Below are 19,028 nucleotides of genomic sequence, written 5' to 3' on the forward strand. Positions count from 1 at the left end.
AAGAAAAAAAGCTAGAAGTGCCTATAGGAGCAGCAGCCACGGCAACGTCTCAAGAGCGCACGCGCCAGAGTTTTGGAGAAGCGGAGGATAAAAAAAGGGTTTTGAGGAGACCTTCTCGATGAGAGCACGACGCGCGCGCGAGCATGTAACCGTCGGACTGGCGACGGTCTGTCTGGCGACTGATGTCTGTCCAAGGGACGTGGAGCGTAGGCTCCATCGAATGAATTTTTATGTGTGGATGTGTGTATATATATACTAGTGATTCCTGTGTTCGCTTCTACTGACGAGAATGATCGGTAATTAACCGGTCCTCCTTTCTCAACTACAAAAAACTACAGCAAACCTATATGTATTCTAGATTCTCTGAAGTAATTGATGCATTTGAAATAAAAGTAACGGATAGGGTAACAAAAAAGAAGCGGTGATTGGGGCCACGATTTTAATTAATTAGAATTCGTTTGAAGTGATTCATTTTTTTACTAACATTCAGAATATTTGGTTTCACTGGTCAAAGTGACATAATTGTAAAAGTTGTCAATAATTTTACAGTTGCCCAAGAGAAGAATCTTTCAAGCAATTAATTTCATATGTATCTGGAGCCTTAATAAACCTGTTTACTCCAGAATATGTGAATGTTGATGGTAAATTATCCTACCTTACAAACAAAATTCAAATTTTCATTTCAAAATCTTGCAATTGATCAAACATTAGTTTTAATCTTATTAACTTTCAATAAAGATGCCCTAGGTTTTAATTTTAAACCTGACCTAATAGAAAAAGGGCGTTTAAAATATTGATACAAACAATCCATATATGCTCGAATGAAAAATACAAATAAACGTGTTTTATTGATAACCGCCTATAATTTCTGTTGATCCTGAATTTCCATGCTCCTGTAGCGAAAAGTGATTCTACCAGAGCCTGTAAATTTATTACTATTTTACAGGGACCGAAGCTCGAAGCAAATCTCTTAAATCCTGCACACTTAAGGGTATCAAGACAGCGGGGAGAGCGAGTGTAAAAAAAGTCCCAACGACAGACTAAGACTTGTAGAGCGATACATACACCGAAAAATAGAATAAGACGAAGACGAAGGAGGAGGAGGAAAAGTGAGCAAGTTAGCAAGAGCGAGAGGAGAAGAAGAAGCGACACGCTAAATGGACGCAGGTCGACATTTGCCCCGCACGGTCCACCTTGACCTTTCCTTTCTTTCCTTTGCTTAGGTGTGTGTATACGTATCTGCACTTTCTTACAACGTGCCAGCTAGATGTAAGAAGGAGAAGAATGGTAGGGGAACTCTGCTCGTGCTATACTAGTACACGAGTAAGAGGAAGAAAGAGAGCCGTGCGGGGGCAGCAGGCGGTGGAAGGGCACATCAGCAGCAGCTCCAACTTGTTGAGCCTGCGGAAAATCTTAGCTGCCACCATGCTTTATTGCTAGTTTGTAAGCTCTCTCTCTCTACTACTTACGTTCCCATTCTTTCCCTTTTTTTCTGTAACCGCTATGTAATGAATACGCTCGTTTCTTCCATGGTTTTTTTTTTTTCTTCTTCACTAGAAAGCTGTAAATGCCATTATTTCTTCTTTAACGATTTCGAGGGACAAAGTAAACTTGTACAGAGTCCTGATTTCGATTTCATTTTTTTTGGTTGTAGTCTTTGTTTTATTGTAAAAAAAAAAAACGTGCAGCTCGGCAGTCCTATACTTTTATCTTACACAGAACTTTTTGGAAACTGGAAATCTTCACTTACTGACTTACTGTGGGAATGTAAGACATGAGCACTTCGATCATATTTTGATAATCCACCAGACTTCCAGAGATCTATGAGAAAGTTAAACAATTTCCAATGATAGACTGATTACGAAATACTCCAAAAGTATATCTTCATTCAAAACGCAGAATCTAATAGTCAACGTTCATTTGGATGACACTTTCGATTTTGGATTCTGGAGTAAAAAAAAAATTATCTATGGCTAACAATAAAAAAAATAATGTTAGATACTCGGTTATTGGTGCACAATGGCTTCCTTTCTGTGGCTGCACCATTGGCAAACTGCAGCGAGAGCAGTAGCCTACTTTTCCCTTACAAATCGGTCGATGTACTTCATCGTCGCTTAAAACTACGACTCCTTGTGCGATCTCGTAAAATTCAACGACCACTAATAGTTCCATTCACGCCTTCGACAACCAAGTGACTCGTGACTGTGATGACCCATTTTTTTCTCGCTACAATATTCACAGATAGAAATCGGAGGCAATTTTCAACGTTTGATTTTTTATCGAAAGAATGATTTAATGATTTTCAAAACATTTTTGAGATGAAGAAAAAATAAGAAAAGTACAAAGGGGCAGGGGGTACGAGAAAATGACGATGGCATGAACGACTACGCCATTCGTCGAGTGGAAGATCGTCCGACTGCAGTTTATAAATAAATGACGCGCTTGTATACGTGCGCTCGTATCTATCTCATATGTGAGGTAGTGGAGGGAAATATACGATTGCGTGAGTGTTTATGAAAGCGGAGTAGATGCGATGATGCGAACGGGAAGATCGACCAAAGAGAGAATAGTGCTGGTGCGGCACATGCGAACGCGTCCGAAGGCCATTGCGTGCTTGTATGTATGGTTTTTTTTTTTTTTTTTTTTTTTCTTCAAGAGGCGTACAGTTTTTTTTAGACTTTTGTGAGGCGCGTTGTAGGTAAGGGTAATGAACACGTGATCTTTTCAAGAAAGAGCACTATTGTTTTTCAAATATAACTGAAGAAATCTCTCAATAGTAACATGATTTTGTCATTTCACTAAGTTTTCGGATCGTACGTTTCCAAACAGCTATAAATATATAGAATTTGTAACCAATTAAATTTCCTATGCACAATGCAAGCGTATCTCTGAATTGGTGTGATATATCGAAACGCTTATCATGCGCGTACACGTGTGATTATTAAATTATGATAAGGAGTATAAAAATAGAATACCAACAGGGAACAAAGAACTGATTTATTTACATTTGCTCGAAGTACTGCGCGTTTTCCGTTACATCTAGATATTTTGAACAGTAATCAATAGTGAACTTGGAATTGGCAAAGGAAAAAAATTTTCTAAACTCTTATATATTTTATAATATATTGCTCGATGAAAGGTATTGCAAAATTTCAAACCACCAAAAAATGTCATTTGGTTGTACAGCTTTCCGATTGCAGTAACAAATATGGCGATAACTCCATTCGATATAAAGATGTAATCTCGAAACGTCGAGATCTTTGCTTTAACGAACTAGTTGCCTAACTGACTCGAAGGGCCCTTTAAAGTCTTGATAAAAAGTTCAAAGTCTTTTTGAGATGAGACGTCGAAAAACTTGAATGATTTCTGAAACCTGCCAGTCTTTTTTGTTACTTTTCCCAAGTTAGTCGTGATAAAGCACTAAAGAACTGAAGTTTTAATGACGTTTTAATTTTCTTAGTGGAACTAGTCAGCCCTGATTTGATAAATCTCATATCGATCTTAAGACTAATATTTACAAACTCAATGAAAGATTTAATCACTTAGAGATTACATAAAATAGAATTCTACTGTAATGTCTCCTACCCACCTGATACTCCACAAAATCATTACACTTGCCCTTTCAAAGCAGTTTCGAGCTCAGAGCAATTTCTCAACGTTGGAGAGCGGAAACGTGTAGCGTGTGTGTCCGCATACATAAGGGTGGGAGGGAAAAAGAGAGCCGTACCAAAGTTCGAAATGAACGAGCGTTTAACAAGGTTATACGAATCATAGACGCACGGTGCGTGCAGGTAGCGATGTCTTCCTCGTTAATTTGCTTTTTCCCCCAACTCCCCGCCTTTGCTCTCCTCCCCTCATATACATACGATACGACGATGAGTCATCACCTCCAACGGACTTCTTCTCCATCGTATGTATACAGTATACATCGTAACTACAGGTGTGTATGTGCGTGTGTATGCACGTACGTATGTGCGTTAACACATGTATCTGTTGGCTGAGTTGGCTCTGTTTTTCTCTGCGGGAACTTCCTCCTCGTGCCTTTGGACAGACTAACCTCCCTCTCTTTCGATATTATACCACACACCGGGAGAGTAGGGGAGTGTAAATCACAAGAGAACGGGAGAGCGGAGAATCGTAGTATGGTTAGTCGACCGGTAACCAGTTCCCCGATCTTTGGTGCTCGACGATCTCTCTAACGAAAAATCGGATGATTCACCTTCTCTCTGCCCAACATCTGTTCGCTTCTTCTTTTCACTGCTATTCGTATTTTTTTCTCTCGCTATAGCGTCCCTCTCACAGATTGAAACGCCGTTCTCTCTTTCGATAAATGAGCCCACGTGCTGTTATGGGATCGATTTCGGGGATTGTAAATTTGAAGCGTGATACGATGAAAGACCAATAGGTAGAAGACGAATAATATTCATTGAGTTATAAAGTAAAGTTATTGGATGATTAGAAATGTATACGCGTACTTACTGTTTACTTGCAATAAAAAAAAAATCGTTAAAGGATCATTTTAATTTATTCGAACGCAAAAAAGTACTATGAAGATCAAAAACATGTTTCAATAGTCAAATATTACTCATTTGTCTCGTATTTTGAATAATACCGTGGACAATCATCATGATTATTCGGCCTTACAATGCTTACGTGGGGAAATTTGAATCACAATTCCCTAAACGCGTCATTCGTTGTTACGACAGCGAAAGATAAAAAAAGAAACCGGAATACCCAGGCGTCCCAGATACTTATCCCCTTACCCCCGTGTCTCTTAGTAGAAGCTGATAAAAAAATATTTGCTTTCATTTACATTCCTTTTATCTTGAGTCCAGGGCGCACGCGATGACAAATCCCAAAGTACCGTGCGTGGCTCCGCTAACGCTTGCGTTCTTGCATCATCGCATACAGAAGTCGTTGCCACTACGCATACTCACACACATACTCTTTCTCTCTCTCACTCTCTCAACCGATCTCCATCTCTGACACTTCGTTTCTGTGCCTAAAAAAAAAACATAATATTAAAAAGTTACAGTCAAATGAACGAATAAAAAAACTCCCAGGCCGACAAACATATACCGTATGAAAAAAAAATCGGCAAGGATGACTCACATCAAAGGTATGAACCGATCGTTGATCGGTTGAGAACGCATCTGAAGCCGTCCTCCCATTGGTGGAGACGAAGGTAACTCAAATCGGCGCGCCATTGGCTTCCAGAGGTAATAACGAGAGGGCCTCTTCCACCTCCTCTATAGTTCCCCTTTTCTTTCGAGAAATTGTATTCCGAGAGAGGCCATGGCGAGTCGTTACAATCCGTACCCCACCCATAATATACCACCTACCTACCTACCAACCCACCTACCTTCCTACCTATCTACCTACCTGTTGTGTGTGAAACTCCGGGTGTCTCATGGAGGTAAGATTTCACAACCTCTCCGAAAGGGGAAAGAGAGCGGGATCGAGGGAGGCTGCCGCCCCACTGGTGATTCATCGCTCTGACACCGGCCATTGTCGAGAGCGGTGGCGTTTTTGCGTTTTCGTCCGGGAAAAAAAATTTGATCTTTTGTGCGACTGCGCTATGCGCGTTTAATGAAGTCGTAAATGCACGCCGGTGGAATACGTTTGCCCCTTTAGAGTGATTAGAATGGTATGTTATTACGATTGTCTCTAGGTTTCGTTCGTTGCACATTGAGAAATCGTTACGACAATCATACGACGCGGACTTCTGTATTTTATCAATCAATAAGTGTTTGTGCTTACAGTTCGCGAGTAAGTGCAGTAATCTTGTTGGTTCTTACTTAACTTTTATCGAGGAAACTTCGTAACTTCAATCTCTTCAGATTTTTTTCGTAAAAAGTCATTAAATCACAGTAGGTTTACAGTTTGATGGACGATAATCGTTGTTACCTGAGATTTGTCATTTTGGTGTAAAATTTCGCCACAAAAAAACTTTTTAGAATAATGTTTCAACAATGTGCAAGGATGAGCAAAGTATAGCATCCATCGACCCGGACGAGTGGCTCCAAGCAGTCGCGAATTACGAAAAGCAACAAAAAAGTTCTCCTCCACAATTATCTCGTTTTCGCGATCAGTTGCACACGTATACACCGGATTTCCGGTTGAAATCGCGTCTTTGCCAATTTCGGGTCATACATCGTTCAAAATGCATCATCATGACGACTCGAAACTCGCTAGAGCGCGATCGTCAGATCGTTGCACCTGCGTGAGGTCTTATGTACTTAGTCATAGCTATATTTGTTTACTGCCGTGAGTTTTTTTTATGTATACTTATTTCCTCGTGTTGGCCGTTCTGCTGTGACCGGCGAGTGATGTGATTTTTTTCTCTCACTCCGCCGAGGCTGTATACGCCGGTCGACGACGACGGTCATCGGCCGTGATCGTGGGTGCGATGCCCCTACGAGGTGGCGACGCGACTGCCGACACCGAAAAACTAGTATGTGTCACGCGCTTGCGCAATTTTACACATACGTGTACTTTCCAGTTATTTTATTATTTCTTTTGTCATCGATGTTTGGTTAAATCGACTACACACCCATGCATACCTATAACCGCAAACCTATATCTATGGTATGAGAGTTTATGAGATTGATAAAAAAAAATCTCCCGGGTACTTCTGCAGAGCGAGTCGTATGAAATCAACAGAAAACTTTTTCTTGTCTTACGGAAACAATGCTGTTCTCTGGCAACCTGGAAAACTTTTGGGCATAAGTAAATTAGAACAACTTCTTGTACGAGGGGCACAGAATAATTTAATATTTTTTCATCATTGATGTCGCACTTATTAAGTACAATGTTTCCTTGAAAAATTGTTTCTATCATGCACGGGTGGTTAATGTTGGACAATGCTCGGAAAATTTTTTGAAAACTCCCTTCGTATTACGTCTTACTCTAGTGTTGATATTATAAATCATTGGTATAAACTAAACAAACCAAGCCTTTTTTATAATGTTGCTTAATTTTTTTAGATAATTCATTCTTCAATCTGATTTTGAACAAATAACACACCCAGCACAATTTTAAGCACAACTGCTTCGCAGAAGTGCCTTGTATTTCAACCACAGCAAAAAGAGTAACTACCTCTTGTAGAGACATATAATAGTTTATCTTAAAAAGTTGTCATCTAATTGTGATTAAATGTGGTTTGCAACTTCAATTTGCGTACCACAACGTGACAATTTCTAATCCAGAAAATTTCTTCGAAGGGAAAAATTTTACGAGCCTCAAGATTACTCTGAGATATAAAAGTCAGATTTTTGCTTATAACTTTATAAGTGGATATTTTATAGGTCCTTAAACAGTCGAAAAAAAAATTTAGATTTAAAAAAAAAAAAAAAAAAAACTTTTGACTACTTGTGTAGACCTAAGAAAACATTAAAGGTGTGAGTGTGGAAAGAAATGTGGATCTCATTAAAACGAAACTTATTTGTAGTGTACACTTTAATGTACATTACAATATTGATGATATAAAAAACTACAAACATTTTTTTAAAAATTATTAAAAAATAGGTTTTTAATGATTATCGCATCAATATGACCTTATACCACAAACTTGCAAGTACAAAAGTTGTATATCTTAAAAATAGTAACTTTCCATATTTTCATGTATTTTTAAAAGACTTGTTTTATACTCTAAAAAATAAAAAAAAAAATTTTAAGATGAAAAAATCAGTTTCTTTGCAAAAACTTATTATTTAGATTAATGCGAGGTCGTGAAAAATACGTAGATTTTTTTGTTATTATTGATTGTAGTTATAGTCTAAATGATGAAAATTAACAAAAACATTTAAAAACTTATTAAATAGTGATAATATTATTTTTTGATTTGGTAAAAAATGAAGTCAGGCCCAAATTCGAAAATTTCATGTTTTGCCACTTGATGTATTCTTAATTTGTAATGGCCCTCTTTGAATACATCTAACAATTCTTCAAGATCTATAGTACAAAGATTAATGGTTACTTTGGTGAAGTTTTATCTAGTACTGACTAATTAAAAAAAAGTTACTTAAAATTACTAATAAAAAAATGTTGTAAATTCAAAATTGTATTTCAAAACACGTCAGTTTTTATTATTATCATCATTACTAAATAGCTTTAATAAATATCTTACGGTTTTTTTTTTCTAACAAATGTTTATACTGCGTTGCAACTATTGACGCAATCTTTTGAAAGATATCGCAACAGTCTGACCGCAAGTGACCTTTCTAAGGTCCTTGCACTTGTCAATAATTTGTTTGTCGGTCACGAAAACCACAGAGTCAATACACTCACACGCCGCGTCAACGCGATGATAAAAAAAAAATGGAATATTGATCCAATTCTGTCTAGCACAGTATAAATAATTCATAATCCTTCATACCATCAGGCGAAGAAAATGCAGAAACATCCGAAAAGTGTAAGAAACGTTGAAAAATTAGTATACGTACAAACGAACGTAGGAAAAAAATACGAAAATTGATGTAGTGAAAAAAATACCTGTCAAACTTAAAATCATTTTTTTTGCAATCAAGTTAGTTTTATACTTCGAATTATTTAAAAACCGATGTCTGAACGGTACATGATCGAAAACAAGCTCCGAGTTCTTGTTTACCATCCCTCGTATTTACGCCGAAATAACGTTAGCCCGAAACTTTACGACCTTGTACATAACAGTGTGTAACGCTTGCACATCGCATGTTTGAAGTACATTCAGCAGAAATTTTATGTACCACCAAAAGATAGCAAGATCAAGCTTACCCCCAGAAACTTTTTTTTTCATAAAATATTATACAAATAATATTGTTTCCTCACACACTAAGTATTTATTACAAAAACAGTTCGTTCGTCATTACGAAATAGATCAATTAAGTAGTACATACAAGACTTGGTCGGACCTAATCTCGTGCACTTGTACTATACTACTGAAAAAGCAACTACCAAGTGCCCCACAGACATCAAGACAACCATCCAAGCGAGATTGCAGCAACACCCTTGGAAATTAAAGTGCCTTCAATCAGCGATCAACAATTAATGAGGGGGAAAAAGTAATTGAAAATTTTTTCCAAAATTCAAACGAACAAACACACTACGAACGATCGTGAATGAAAGTCGAGTTCAGTGCGCATTTAAATACATCAGCAAACAATACAACTCATTAGCGCGGTGGGAGAATCTTTAAGCGCAAAAGCCGAGTACAAATGAGGCCCGCGAACTAATTAGCGTCCATCAGAGCGACAAGCCCGCGAGCCAGATCGCGCATCAAAAGATATAGCTTCCGCCGACCGTATATACCCAATTGTATTACATTATAGTTACAGTGGAAGACGAAGTCTTACTTACATACGCAGTATAATACTCGTAAGTCATATGTATACTCGTCGGGAACACAGCCCGGCCTCTGACCGTTTCAGGTGAACGCACCGACGCGGCGATAAGGCCAAGCCTCGTTGGCGTGGATATGAAATTTGGTCAATAATTGCAAAGTCGAGTCGTTGACGAGTCGATATTTTTACTGATCGCAAATATTACGGTTTTTAATGAATCATCAAAAAACGTTGCTGCTGCACCTTTGTCGCCGTAAATATGTAATACAATCGTTGATGGCATCACGTAGTTAAAGCTCCCTCGGATAATACACGGTGTTCGAGAGAGACAGGGACGAAAATAAGTGTATCAGTGAGAGGAAGCCATAAAAAACGCACACACGCGTCTCGAAATAAAACAAAAGCAAAACCGAGAGAAAGAGAGGAGTAAACAACGAAGTTAGAGGGCAGGAAGGGGGAAACGAGTTTTCAGATAGTTTATGCAGGAGAGGGTATGCAGTGCAGCGTCGAGGACTTTCATTACACTGCACTTGGTCTGAAAGCAAGTGGACCCTTGTTGTCGAAGCAGGCACTAGTGTTAGCTGCTTCCGTCGTTAACCTCATTACTGTAGCAGCAGCGCCAATCCTTTTTTTTTTTTTTTTTTTTTTTTTTTTTTTCATTGAAAGGTGCAAGGAGAGATTTTGTGACTCGCGATCGACAAACCTGTTTGGACTTGTTGCTCCGAATGTGTGCACACCCACCGTTATAGCTTACGGTCACGTGCACCTGACGTCAGAGCTTTCGGAAGGTACAAACTACTCGATAACATGATGTACGTACACGCTGACGAGTAGTTGCGTTTTGAACGGTGTTATCGTGATGACGTGTATGCAAACGCTCCGGCTAGATACTTTGAGATCGTTCCATTAGATCGCTGGATTTTTATGCCATGGAAGGTAAGTAGAGAGTTTAGTAAGATGACGCATAAAGAGCGACTCTGAGCATCTCGGCAACGTTTGGCTAAAGCTTTCAGTCGTGAGCTTGATACTTTAGATAAGTACCATCTGTAATAGATGTTAACTCTGGTGTTGAACATTTTTAATACGCTTATGGCACTTGAAAGGTTAAAACTTCGTAAAATGGGATGCATAAAAAATTTTAGTACTTGGATATGACGCCGGATTAGGGAAGATTATAAAAAAATTATTATATTTCTATTAGGTCGATACAGGTAGGTTGTCGAACAATATAAAACAGATATTTTTAATTTCTTTCCATGAACAAATAACTCAAGAAAACAGAGCTTATGAAAGTTTGGAGTGACGTGACTTCGTACTAAAATTCTACATGTTAAATGCAAATACCCTTATGACGTCACTTCATCAATCGAGCAACTTTAACAAACTTGATTTCCATTAGTTATTGCTGATGGGAATAAAGTAAAAATACTGGTCTAATATTTTATGATGAACCTTCGATAAAAAGTGATGATGTAAATTAACCTTTGATAAAAGATAACTAAACAATTTTTGAAGATTTACTCTCTAAAACGTTAACTAGTACAACTTCCATCTTGATGTACGTCCCACAATTTTCGAACTCATTTCGAAAAATTTTATTGGAAAGTATCCACAATACCAAAGCAACCCGTTTGCAACAAATATTTTGCTCAAAATCTGAAAGTTGTTGTGCTTAAAAAATGAAATGTAAAACCAAACAAGATAATCAAAAGTAAGAAAGGATTGAGCGATGTTTATCTGGGCGTAATAGTCAAGAATGTCAGAGAAATAACTACGAAGGGAAAGAAGTACAGAGTCACTCGAATAAATAGCCAAGTCACCACGTACCAGACTCCAAAAGAGCGCATGGCCACTTCTCTTTTTCTCTTTCACTCTTGTTCTCTTTCTGCGTTGCTCAACAGGCATAATATAGAACACGTACACCCGCACGCAAAAACGTGGGTCTTGGGGTCCGTTGTGTGTCCACCCACAAGTCTCTTTCCACCTGCGTATGCTTAAAAATAGAAGCACTCGCTCACTAGTAGATGGGCTACCGGTTTTGAAACTCCTCTCTCTCTCTCTCTCTCATTCTTCTTTCTTTGTGGCTTATGCCTGGTGCTGCTACTGTGTGCTTTGCTTTTAAAAGAGCGAGGAAGAAGAGGAGTACAATAATGAGATAAAAAAAAAGAGAGAGAGAGAGATGAGGAAGAGCAGTGGACGGCCGAAATATGCGTATACATGCATGTACACGCGCCTGGCTGCGGCCACGAAAGTAAGATTGAGATAATTTATTCGGCATGTCCTCTGTGTGTGCTACTGTGAAAAATCTGATGGTTGGAATAAACGAGAGAGGATTGTCAGAGAGAGAGAGAGAGAGAGGCAGCGGATTTTTTTTCCGTTTTCGTTTCTGAGGGGGGACATGCAAGGCTGCCGTGGAGCTTTGGACACGCAGCGTTAAAGTTTTATCGTTTGTTTGTTTGCTTTCGTGCGAAAACCGGTGATTTTTTTGAGGTTCTGCAGAACAAGAGAGCATTGCGCGTAAAATTAGGACGTCTACCTTTTTATTTTCAACTAGTGGAAGTGTTATTCAATTGGTAAATTTTTTTGAACTATATCGTATCTCGTCGAATGAATCCAAGGATTCACGATAACATAATAGCTATTTAAAAACGTTTTCTGAATATGAGGCCATGTTTTAAAATAACACTCGATTTTTTATTTTTTTAATAAATCAATTACGTATTTCGGTAAGTATATAATTTTTACGGCAACATTTGTTGTTGAAAAGCTCTCCATTAAATTTATCTTGTGGGAATATACTTAATTTTTTATCATAATTTAAAATTACATAATCATACATAGGTTATATTTCATTCGTTTATATGCATAGACAGAGTTTTATACAAATTTTATTGTCTTGCGATCTTCTTGAATTGGTACAACTTTTGTACTTGTATCACTTAATTTTTGTTTCGGCAACTAACAGATTTGTTGAGTAGTACACTGGATTGGTTTGAGCTTCGCTCTATTTACAATGGGAAAATCAAATACTAGATAGAATTGAAAAACAAAGCTTAAAGTACACACTTTCTATTTGAAATAAAAAAAAATTTTATTTGAAATAAAATAAAAACATTTCCCAGAAACCTCTGCTCGTTGGGTCGAACTTAATTCAACAACAGTTTGCAATAACTGTGATTAAATAATTCAAAGCAGAGTGCGAAGATTAAAACGCGAGCGTAGAGATTAAAAAATGAAGGGAGTGAGCAGAAAAAGCATTTCCACTCCGATAAATTCGAAGATCATTCGTTGGCTGAGCTCCACACTGCGTACTTTCTATGTAAAATTCATGCGATTGCAAGCCCCACACTATTCTCTTGACCAAAAACTACTATCAGATAAAGCTCTGTGTATTTTTTTTCTTTCGTGCCGTTCACTCGTTTTATTCCTCAGTTGGATATTTTTCAACGATCTTTTCGATCAAAACCACATTTGCGCAGTAATGGAAAAGAGCCGATTATTTTTGCTATATATACCTCTTATCACAAGCATTCCAAACACGCCTATACTCAACTTCCTATACGTATACTTTTGATCGAAGCTTGTTATTCACAATTTAATGATATACACAACGAACACACACGCACAGGAAGAAAAAAAAAGGAGAGATGAGTAAAAAGAAAAAAAAAATGTAAAAGGAACGAGTTGCTTGACGTGTAATTCAGGCAGCTGCTCTGGGCGCGGCGGTGACCAGTAGCCGTTCCTTTTTTTTTCTTTCTTCCTCTTTTTTTCCTCTTCATCTCGTGAGCGCGCGCGCGCGTATGGGGAAGTCAATAAAAGAGATAATCGTTTATGGGGATGACGATGATTTATGGCACGCCGTTAATCCGATGCCCCGTGTAACGTGATTTTGGTTAAAACTCATTAAAATATGTGACATTAATGCAAGCGTTCGTAATCGTCATGCAGTGGCACTCCAAAAACCTTCTCTCTTTTCTTCTTCAAAGCATTAAGATTTTTTAAATTTAAACTATTCATTTTACGCATCCATTGAGCTCCAATTTACTTTAATTTTAAGTCAATGATAAAGAAAAGTAAGCAGATTGTGCAGATATTAAAATAGAATCAGCAAAAAACTCGGGCGTTTTATTCTTTTTTTTTTTTGTAAAAACTCGTACAATAATTCACGACCGGCAAAATGTCTGTTTTCCCGAATCCCTCGTACACGTGCTGCGTTCTATAAAACGACACTAAAAAAGAGAGGAGCTTTAATTAAGCAGCCAAAAAGCAGGAGAAATTTATCATACAAATCTCGCCTGGGGTATATTTTGCATTAGCGTCAATGTAACCCATTGGTGGAGCTCGAGGGGGCTGGTATCTACTTGTACACACGTCGAGCTTTTAATGAAAAAATTATTCTATGACACAATTTGCGATGAAAGATTCAGATCCAGTTTCAGATTATTCATTCGAAGGCTAAAAGCTCAAGGCCCGAGATAGCAGCTACGATACAGATTTACAACATAAAAATGCATAGAATACATAAGTGTGTGTGAGAGAGAGAGAGAGGACATTGAGATATTTGTCTATCTCTTTTTCTTTTTTGCTTCTGTCAATAGATTATCGTGACACTATTGGTAATCATATTTATCAAGACTACGTGGGGGTGAACAAAGTAAAGTACAGATTATCTCTCAATGTCTTAGAATTAACAGAGTATAACAAACTGTACCTTGATTATAGCTACGGCTTTTATTGCAGTTTTGTATAACTGGGAGGTGTACTAGTAGTAAATAAAAAGGCTTCAGAATGCCATAAAATTCTGAGGGGTTTAAATTAACCACCATCAGTAATTTAAGATTTTTATGAAGCTTTTCCTACAAATACAAAAGATTATAACTTATGCAGATCTACACGAATTGGAGGATAAAAAACTACAGTATGCTGAGCATCATCAAAAGGTTAAAGGAGAAATGTAAACAATTAGTTATTTTCCATGTACTAACTCCATGGGGAGTAGTCTCAAGCCTAATGTCTTTTTAAGCAATTCCATGTTGTATAACTAAAGATTTTCTCAATATTAATTTATATCATATAAAAAAATATAGGAAGTTTAATGTACAAAATATTTATATGCTTAAAACTTCATCGCATACTTTTTTTGATTAAAGTTATCACTTTTGGTACAATTTGAGTTATCATTTTTTTCTAAATAAATAATGTTGTAATATTTTTTCCATCCTATTAAGAGCACTAGTGAGTGTAAAATTATTTTCTACTGCAGTTGGACTGTTGATGTCGGAGTCAGTATACTGATTCACCTTAAGACTTAATTTTTTTTTTTTTTATATTTATATTCATTAATGTGTAAATGATTAATACTCGTACACCACAAGCCTTATTATTCGATAAAGTACCCTCTTTCATACGCAAAAACATTTCATAATTCATGTATTAACTCTCAGTAATATTAATTATTTACAAACCATAATATTTTGAAAAGAGCTTGCACCAAAGCTCTCGACAAATAAATAAACGTGATTGTCGAACAAATTTACAAATCCATTAAAAGCCTAATTAGCTAGAAAGATGAAATTTATCCACAATCTGAAAATCCGATGAAAGTTACGAATAAATAAAATACTCGACAATAAAGTGATTCGTTGTTTTTGGTATATTTGGTGTACATGCACACACTTATACGCGCATTATGTGCATAAGCATTTTTCAGTTTCGTGTCGTTGTTGCTACTGTTATCCAGTAGCGAGGGTTTTATTAATTCATACCTGCCATTTCAAATATTTAAGCGAAAAATTTCATTATCTCTGGCGCATGTATTGCTGGTCAAACTTTAAAATTAATCATTTCGTATGCTTGATTAAAATTTTCCTGTGATATACTTGTACGTACATATATATACACGTAGTGTGCGTATAAATGTATATGCATATATACATCGTGCTGTGGATAAGCAAGCCGATATAACGGTATAATTCGCTTATTGAGTCTCGCTGCGCATGCACACAGACATCATGGGTGCGTATAAAGTTTCCTTCTCCAGCACACACGTGTATAGTATATTATGCGGGACGTTCATTATGAACCGAGAGGCAGAAAGGCCTGCAAAGGGAGGCAGAGGAAAAGAAGGAAGAGTGAGCGCGCGTACATTAAAGGCATATATAAAAATTTGTACGCACTGACTAACTCGAATGTTAACGGCTATTTAACACGTTCGCCACTCTCTGTACATATTGTGTGTGTATTTATGTACACACTTAACGAACTTCGAGTGTAGCTATGCACGCAACATACGAAAACACACGTATCGAGCCTATCGACGACTGTCACACAGTTGTTCATTTGTGATGTGCTATACCTTTGGATATCGGATACACGACTTGCGTGTACATGTCTTACATATTTGTAAAGTGCGATGTAAAGATAAAAGTACTCAGGGAATACGGGAAAAAAAAGAGAGTTGCTATTTAAACATTGTTTTATAATCAATTTTCTTATTTTTTTATTTTTTTAATCACTCTGATGGGACGTTAAAAATCTATTCCCATTCGATGGATGTGTATTTAATATGGCCCTTATTCAGTCCCAGTTACCTTACATTTTCTACAGGAATACTTTTTTTGCATATACCCTTGATCCTAAGATGTGTACAAAGAACATGCACCGATGTAATTGAATCTAGAAATCAAACTCCGAAAAGCTTTTCCAAGAAAAAAAGAAAGAAAAAAAAAGCTTTATATGTGACTGAATAATTACTCTCAATCGGACAGGTTAGCCGTACAAAAAACAAAAATAAAAGCTACATGAGAGAAAAAAAGAGAAAACAAAATCATAGCTCAGCTTCTTAACGACTCTCATTCGAGTTCAAACGTAGTACATGTATATGTCCACACTATGCATTATTAACAGCTGTGCTTGCGCAAGCTCGGGTCCAGTCTAGTCTCCCTACTTGGATCGGATACATATGCATAATAATATCAAAGAACAGTGCATTATTATTCCATATCTCTTTCGTTTATCTGCTTCCACTACACAAGGTGTGCATACATCGATCCAAGAGGTACAGCATCAGTGGCAATACGTCGTCGATCCACACCTTTACGAACTAAAGGGGAAAGTGGTCGGGCAGTGCATGTACGTTCCGGAACGCTTTAAAGAATAGCGAAAATTATTAGACTCTTCACCTCTTTTGCCTTTTACTCATACTACATTTACCATACAAGTGGCCGAATGACCTTTCGGGGTGTCACGTATGCAGTAACGCATGTAAGAGTTTTTATGTGTTACTGCATACAATGTCACCATTTTCTTGAAAAGTCTGTTCTGATTTCAATCTCAGTAATATAAATAAACGGTTTTATAAATTTTATTGTACATTTTTATTCGTGATTATTTTTCTACGAACATTTATGTAGTAAGAAAAAGTAGTACTACTGAAGAACACCACAAGAAAAAAATAACTTTACACCTAAAGCTTCGTAAGGAAGAAAAATAAAAAATAATGTTAAGCGTGTCTTGAGCTTCATCCAAACAGTGGTTATAGCAGCAGCATAATCATTCCAGTAGCCACTGCTTACATGAAAGTCAAAGAAATATGGTTAAGTGAGTAAGAGAGAGAGAAAGAGAGAGAGAGAGAGAGAGAGAGAGAGAGAGAGAGTGAGTGCTTGTGTAGTATCCAAAAAAGAGGGACAGGCAGGAGGAGGGTATACATGTTACATATATGCAGCATACGCAAAGAGTGAGTGGAAGAGAGAGAGCTCGAGTAACAGTAGTTTGATCGCTCGCCCGATAAACTCCATCGAACGTAATCTGCTGTTGGTCGACGGGTTACGTCTTGAAACTCTTGAAAGCCCACTCACACATACATCTATATATTCCACTCCACGTATATATAGACTAGGACTCAGTTTTCTCACTTGCTCACGCACAGTCGCACACATGAATACAATATTCCTATTTTTTTCACTCTCAAATTCTCTCTTTCTCTTCTCCTTCAAGAAAAGCTGCTCTGCGTCCATCTCACTTGCTCTTCCAAGGCGAACGCTTCTCTTTCTTTTCCTCTCTCTGACCCTCTGACGGAGATACAAACTACGCAGTTATACTCTCAGCCTGGGCGCGAGTCCAGTGTCGCCACTCGCCAGCAGCGCTGTTGGTAGTGGTGAGCACCTATACCGTTGTGGTGCAACGCACTGTCCACTGCACACTTGCGATCTGTAAGCCATGCAGTTGCAGTATCGATGTAGCTTTATTCACTATCGATCATCGCATGCGTGCATCCAGCCCAATACAACTAATATGTTTTTTCTAACGCATATCGTAGGTGTACGACACTAACATGCTCGCTCGCGCGCCTTTTCTTCGCGGTTGGAAGAAGTAGAGAAGGATGAGAGAAGATAGTGGTGAAGGAGAAAAGAAAGAGAGGCATGAATATACACAGGCCTCTCCAAAAAGGCTGGAAGTGTATTTTATTATGCCGTTTTCCCAGGTCTCCCTTCTCTTCCTCTTCTTCAGTGAACGCAAGGCGCGATCTCCTTTCCCTCTTTCTTCCATACAGCGGAGAGAAGCTTGTTTTGATTTTTTTTTCTACTCTTTAAAAAAAAAAAAAAAAAAAAAAAATCTTTTTCCACTTGTGGCTCTTCTACTTTATGCTTTACTTGATACTGGGAGGGAAAAAATGAAGATGAGAGATAAAAAGATTTTTTAAATTTTATTTTAATTTTTTAACCACCGTCTTGCGTTTAAGATGTAGTATTAATCAATACGTTTGATGTAAGTATTTTTTTCTTCTTACATGCACAAGGAAACTTGATCTTTTGCGAGGAGTTTATGTGGTTTTCAAAATACGCAGCTAGAAAGAGACTTGGTTGATGGTTTGGTTGACAAATTGCGATGTTTACCGGAAATGATTTTTGCGCAACAAAAAGAAATTTGCAGATTATCTCGTTTTACACCGGTAGTTTACTTGGTTTTATATTTTAATAAGGCTTATTTTAATGAGGTTTCAGATGTAATTTTATCTCACTTGAAAATTTCAGAATCAATCATTGTTACTAATTACCATAATTATTCGTGTGCGACCAGTCGTTTTGAAACAAGTTGGACAGATAAGATAGTATTATAATATAGTAACCTTTAAAAATTTTAAGGGGTGAAATGGATTCTAGAGGTCACATATTCTTACTCGAACTTATGTTCATAGCCCAACTTAAACGAACAATAAGTTATTTTAGTGAATTTTAACTTTCTAAGTTAACATTTTAATAGTGAATGATTAACTAATGGATATTTCTATTGTTTATTGAACATTTTTTCAAAGAGAACATTAAACCCAGTTTTTTGCTAAACTGTTTTTCTAGATTGTTGGACTCATTTTAATGTTTTTATAGAATGTTAAGCTTCTTGCATTGGTCTATGTATTTTGAGAAAATGAAACTGTACCTTTTCTGCATAAAATAATTTAAGTGATCCTGAAAAACTAGGGAAAAGTATGAGCCTCCATGCCGTAAGTTGGCTCATACATAAATCGAAAAAAAAAGGTAATAAAATAAAACTTTGAGGGGTTGCTGTATTAGTCCAAATATATCGCCAAGTAAATTTTGAGGTGGATGACACTTAATGAATCTCAAAAAAACCTGTCATCGAAAATACTCATATTGTACGATATAACAATAAAGCAAAAAAAAAAACTCTAAACAGGGCCCAACAACGTGA

The sequence above is a fragment of the Copidosoma floridanum genome, unplaced genomic scaffold, assembly GCF_036245765.1.
Source record: "Copidosoma floridanum isolate Cflo_tuat_1 unplaced genomic scaffold, Cflo_Japanese_pri ptg000029l, whole genome shotgun sequence".
Taxonomy (NCBI): domain Eukaryota; kingdom Metazoa; phylum Arthropoda; class Insecta; order Hymenoptera; family Encyrtidae; genus Copidosoma; species Copidosoma floridanum.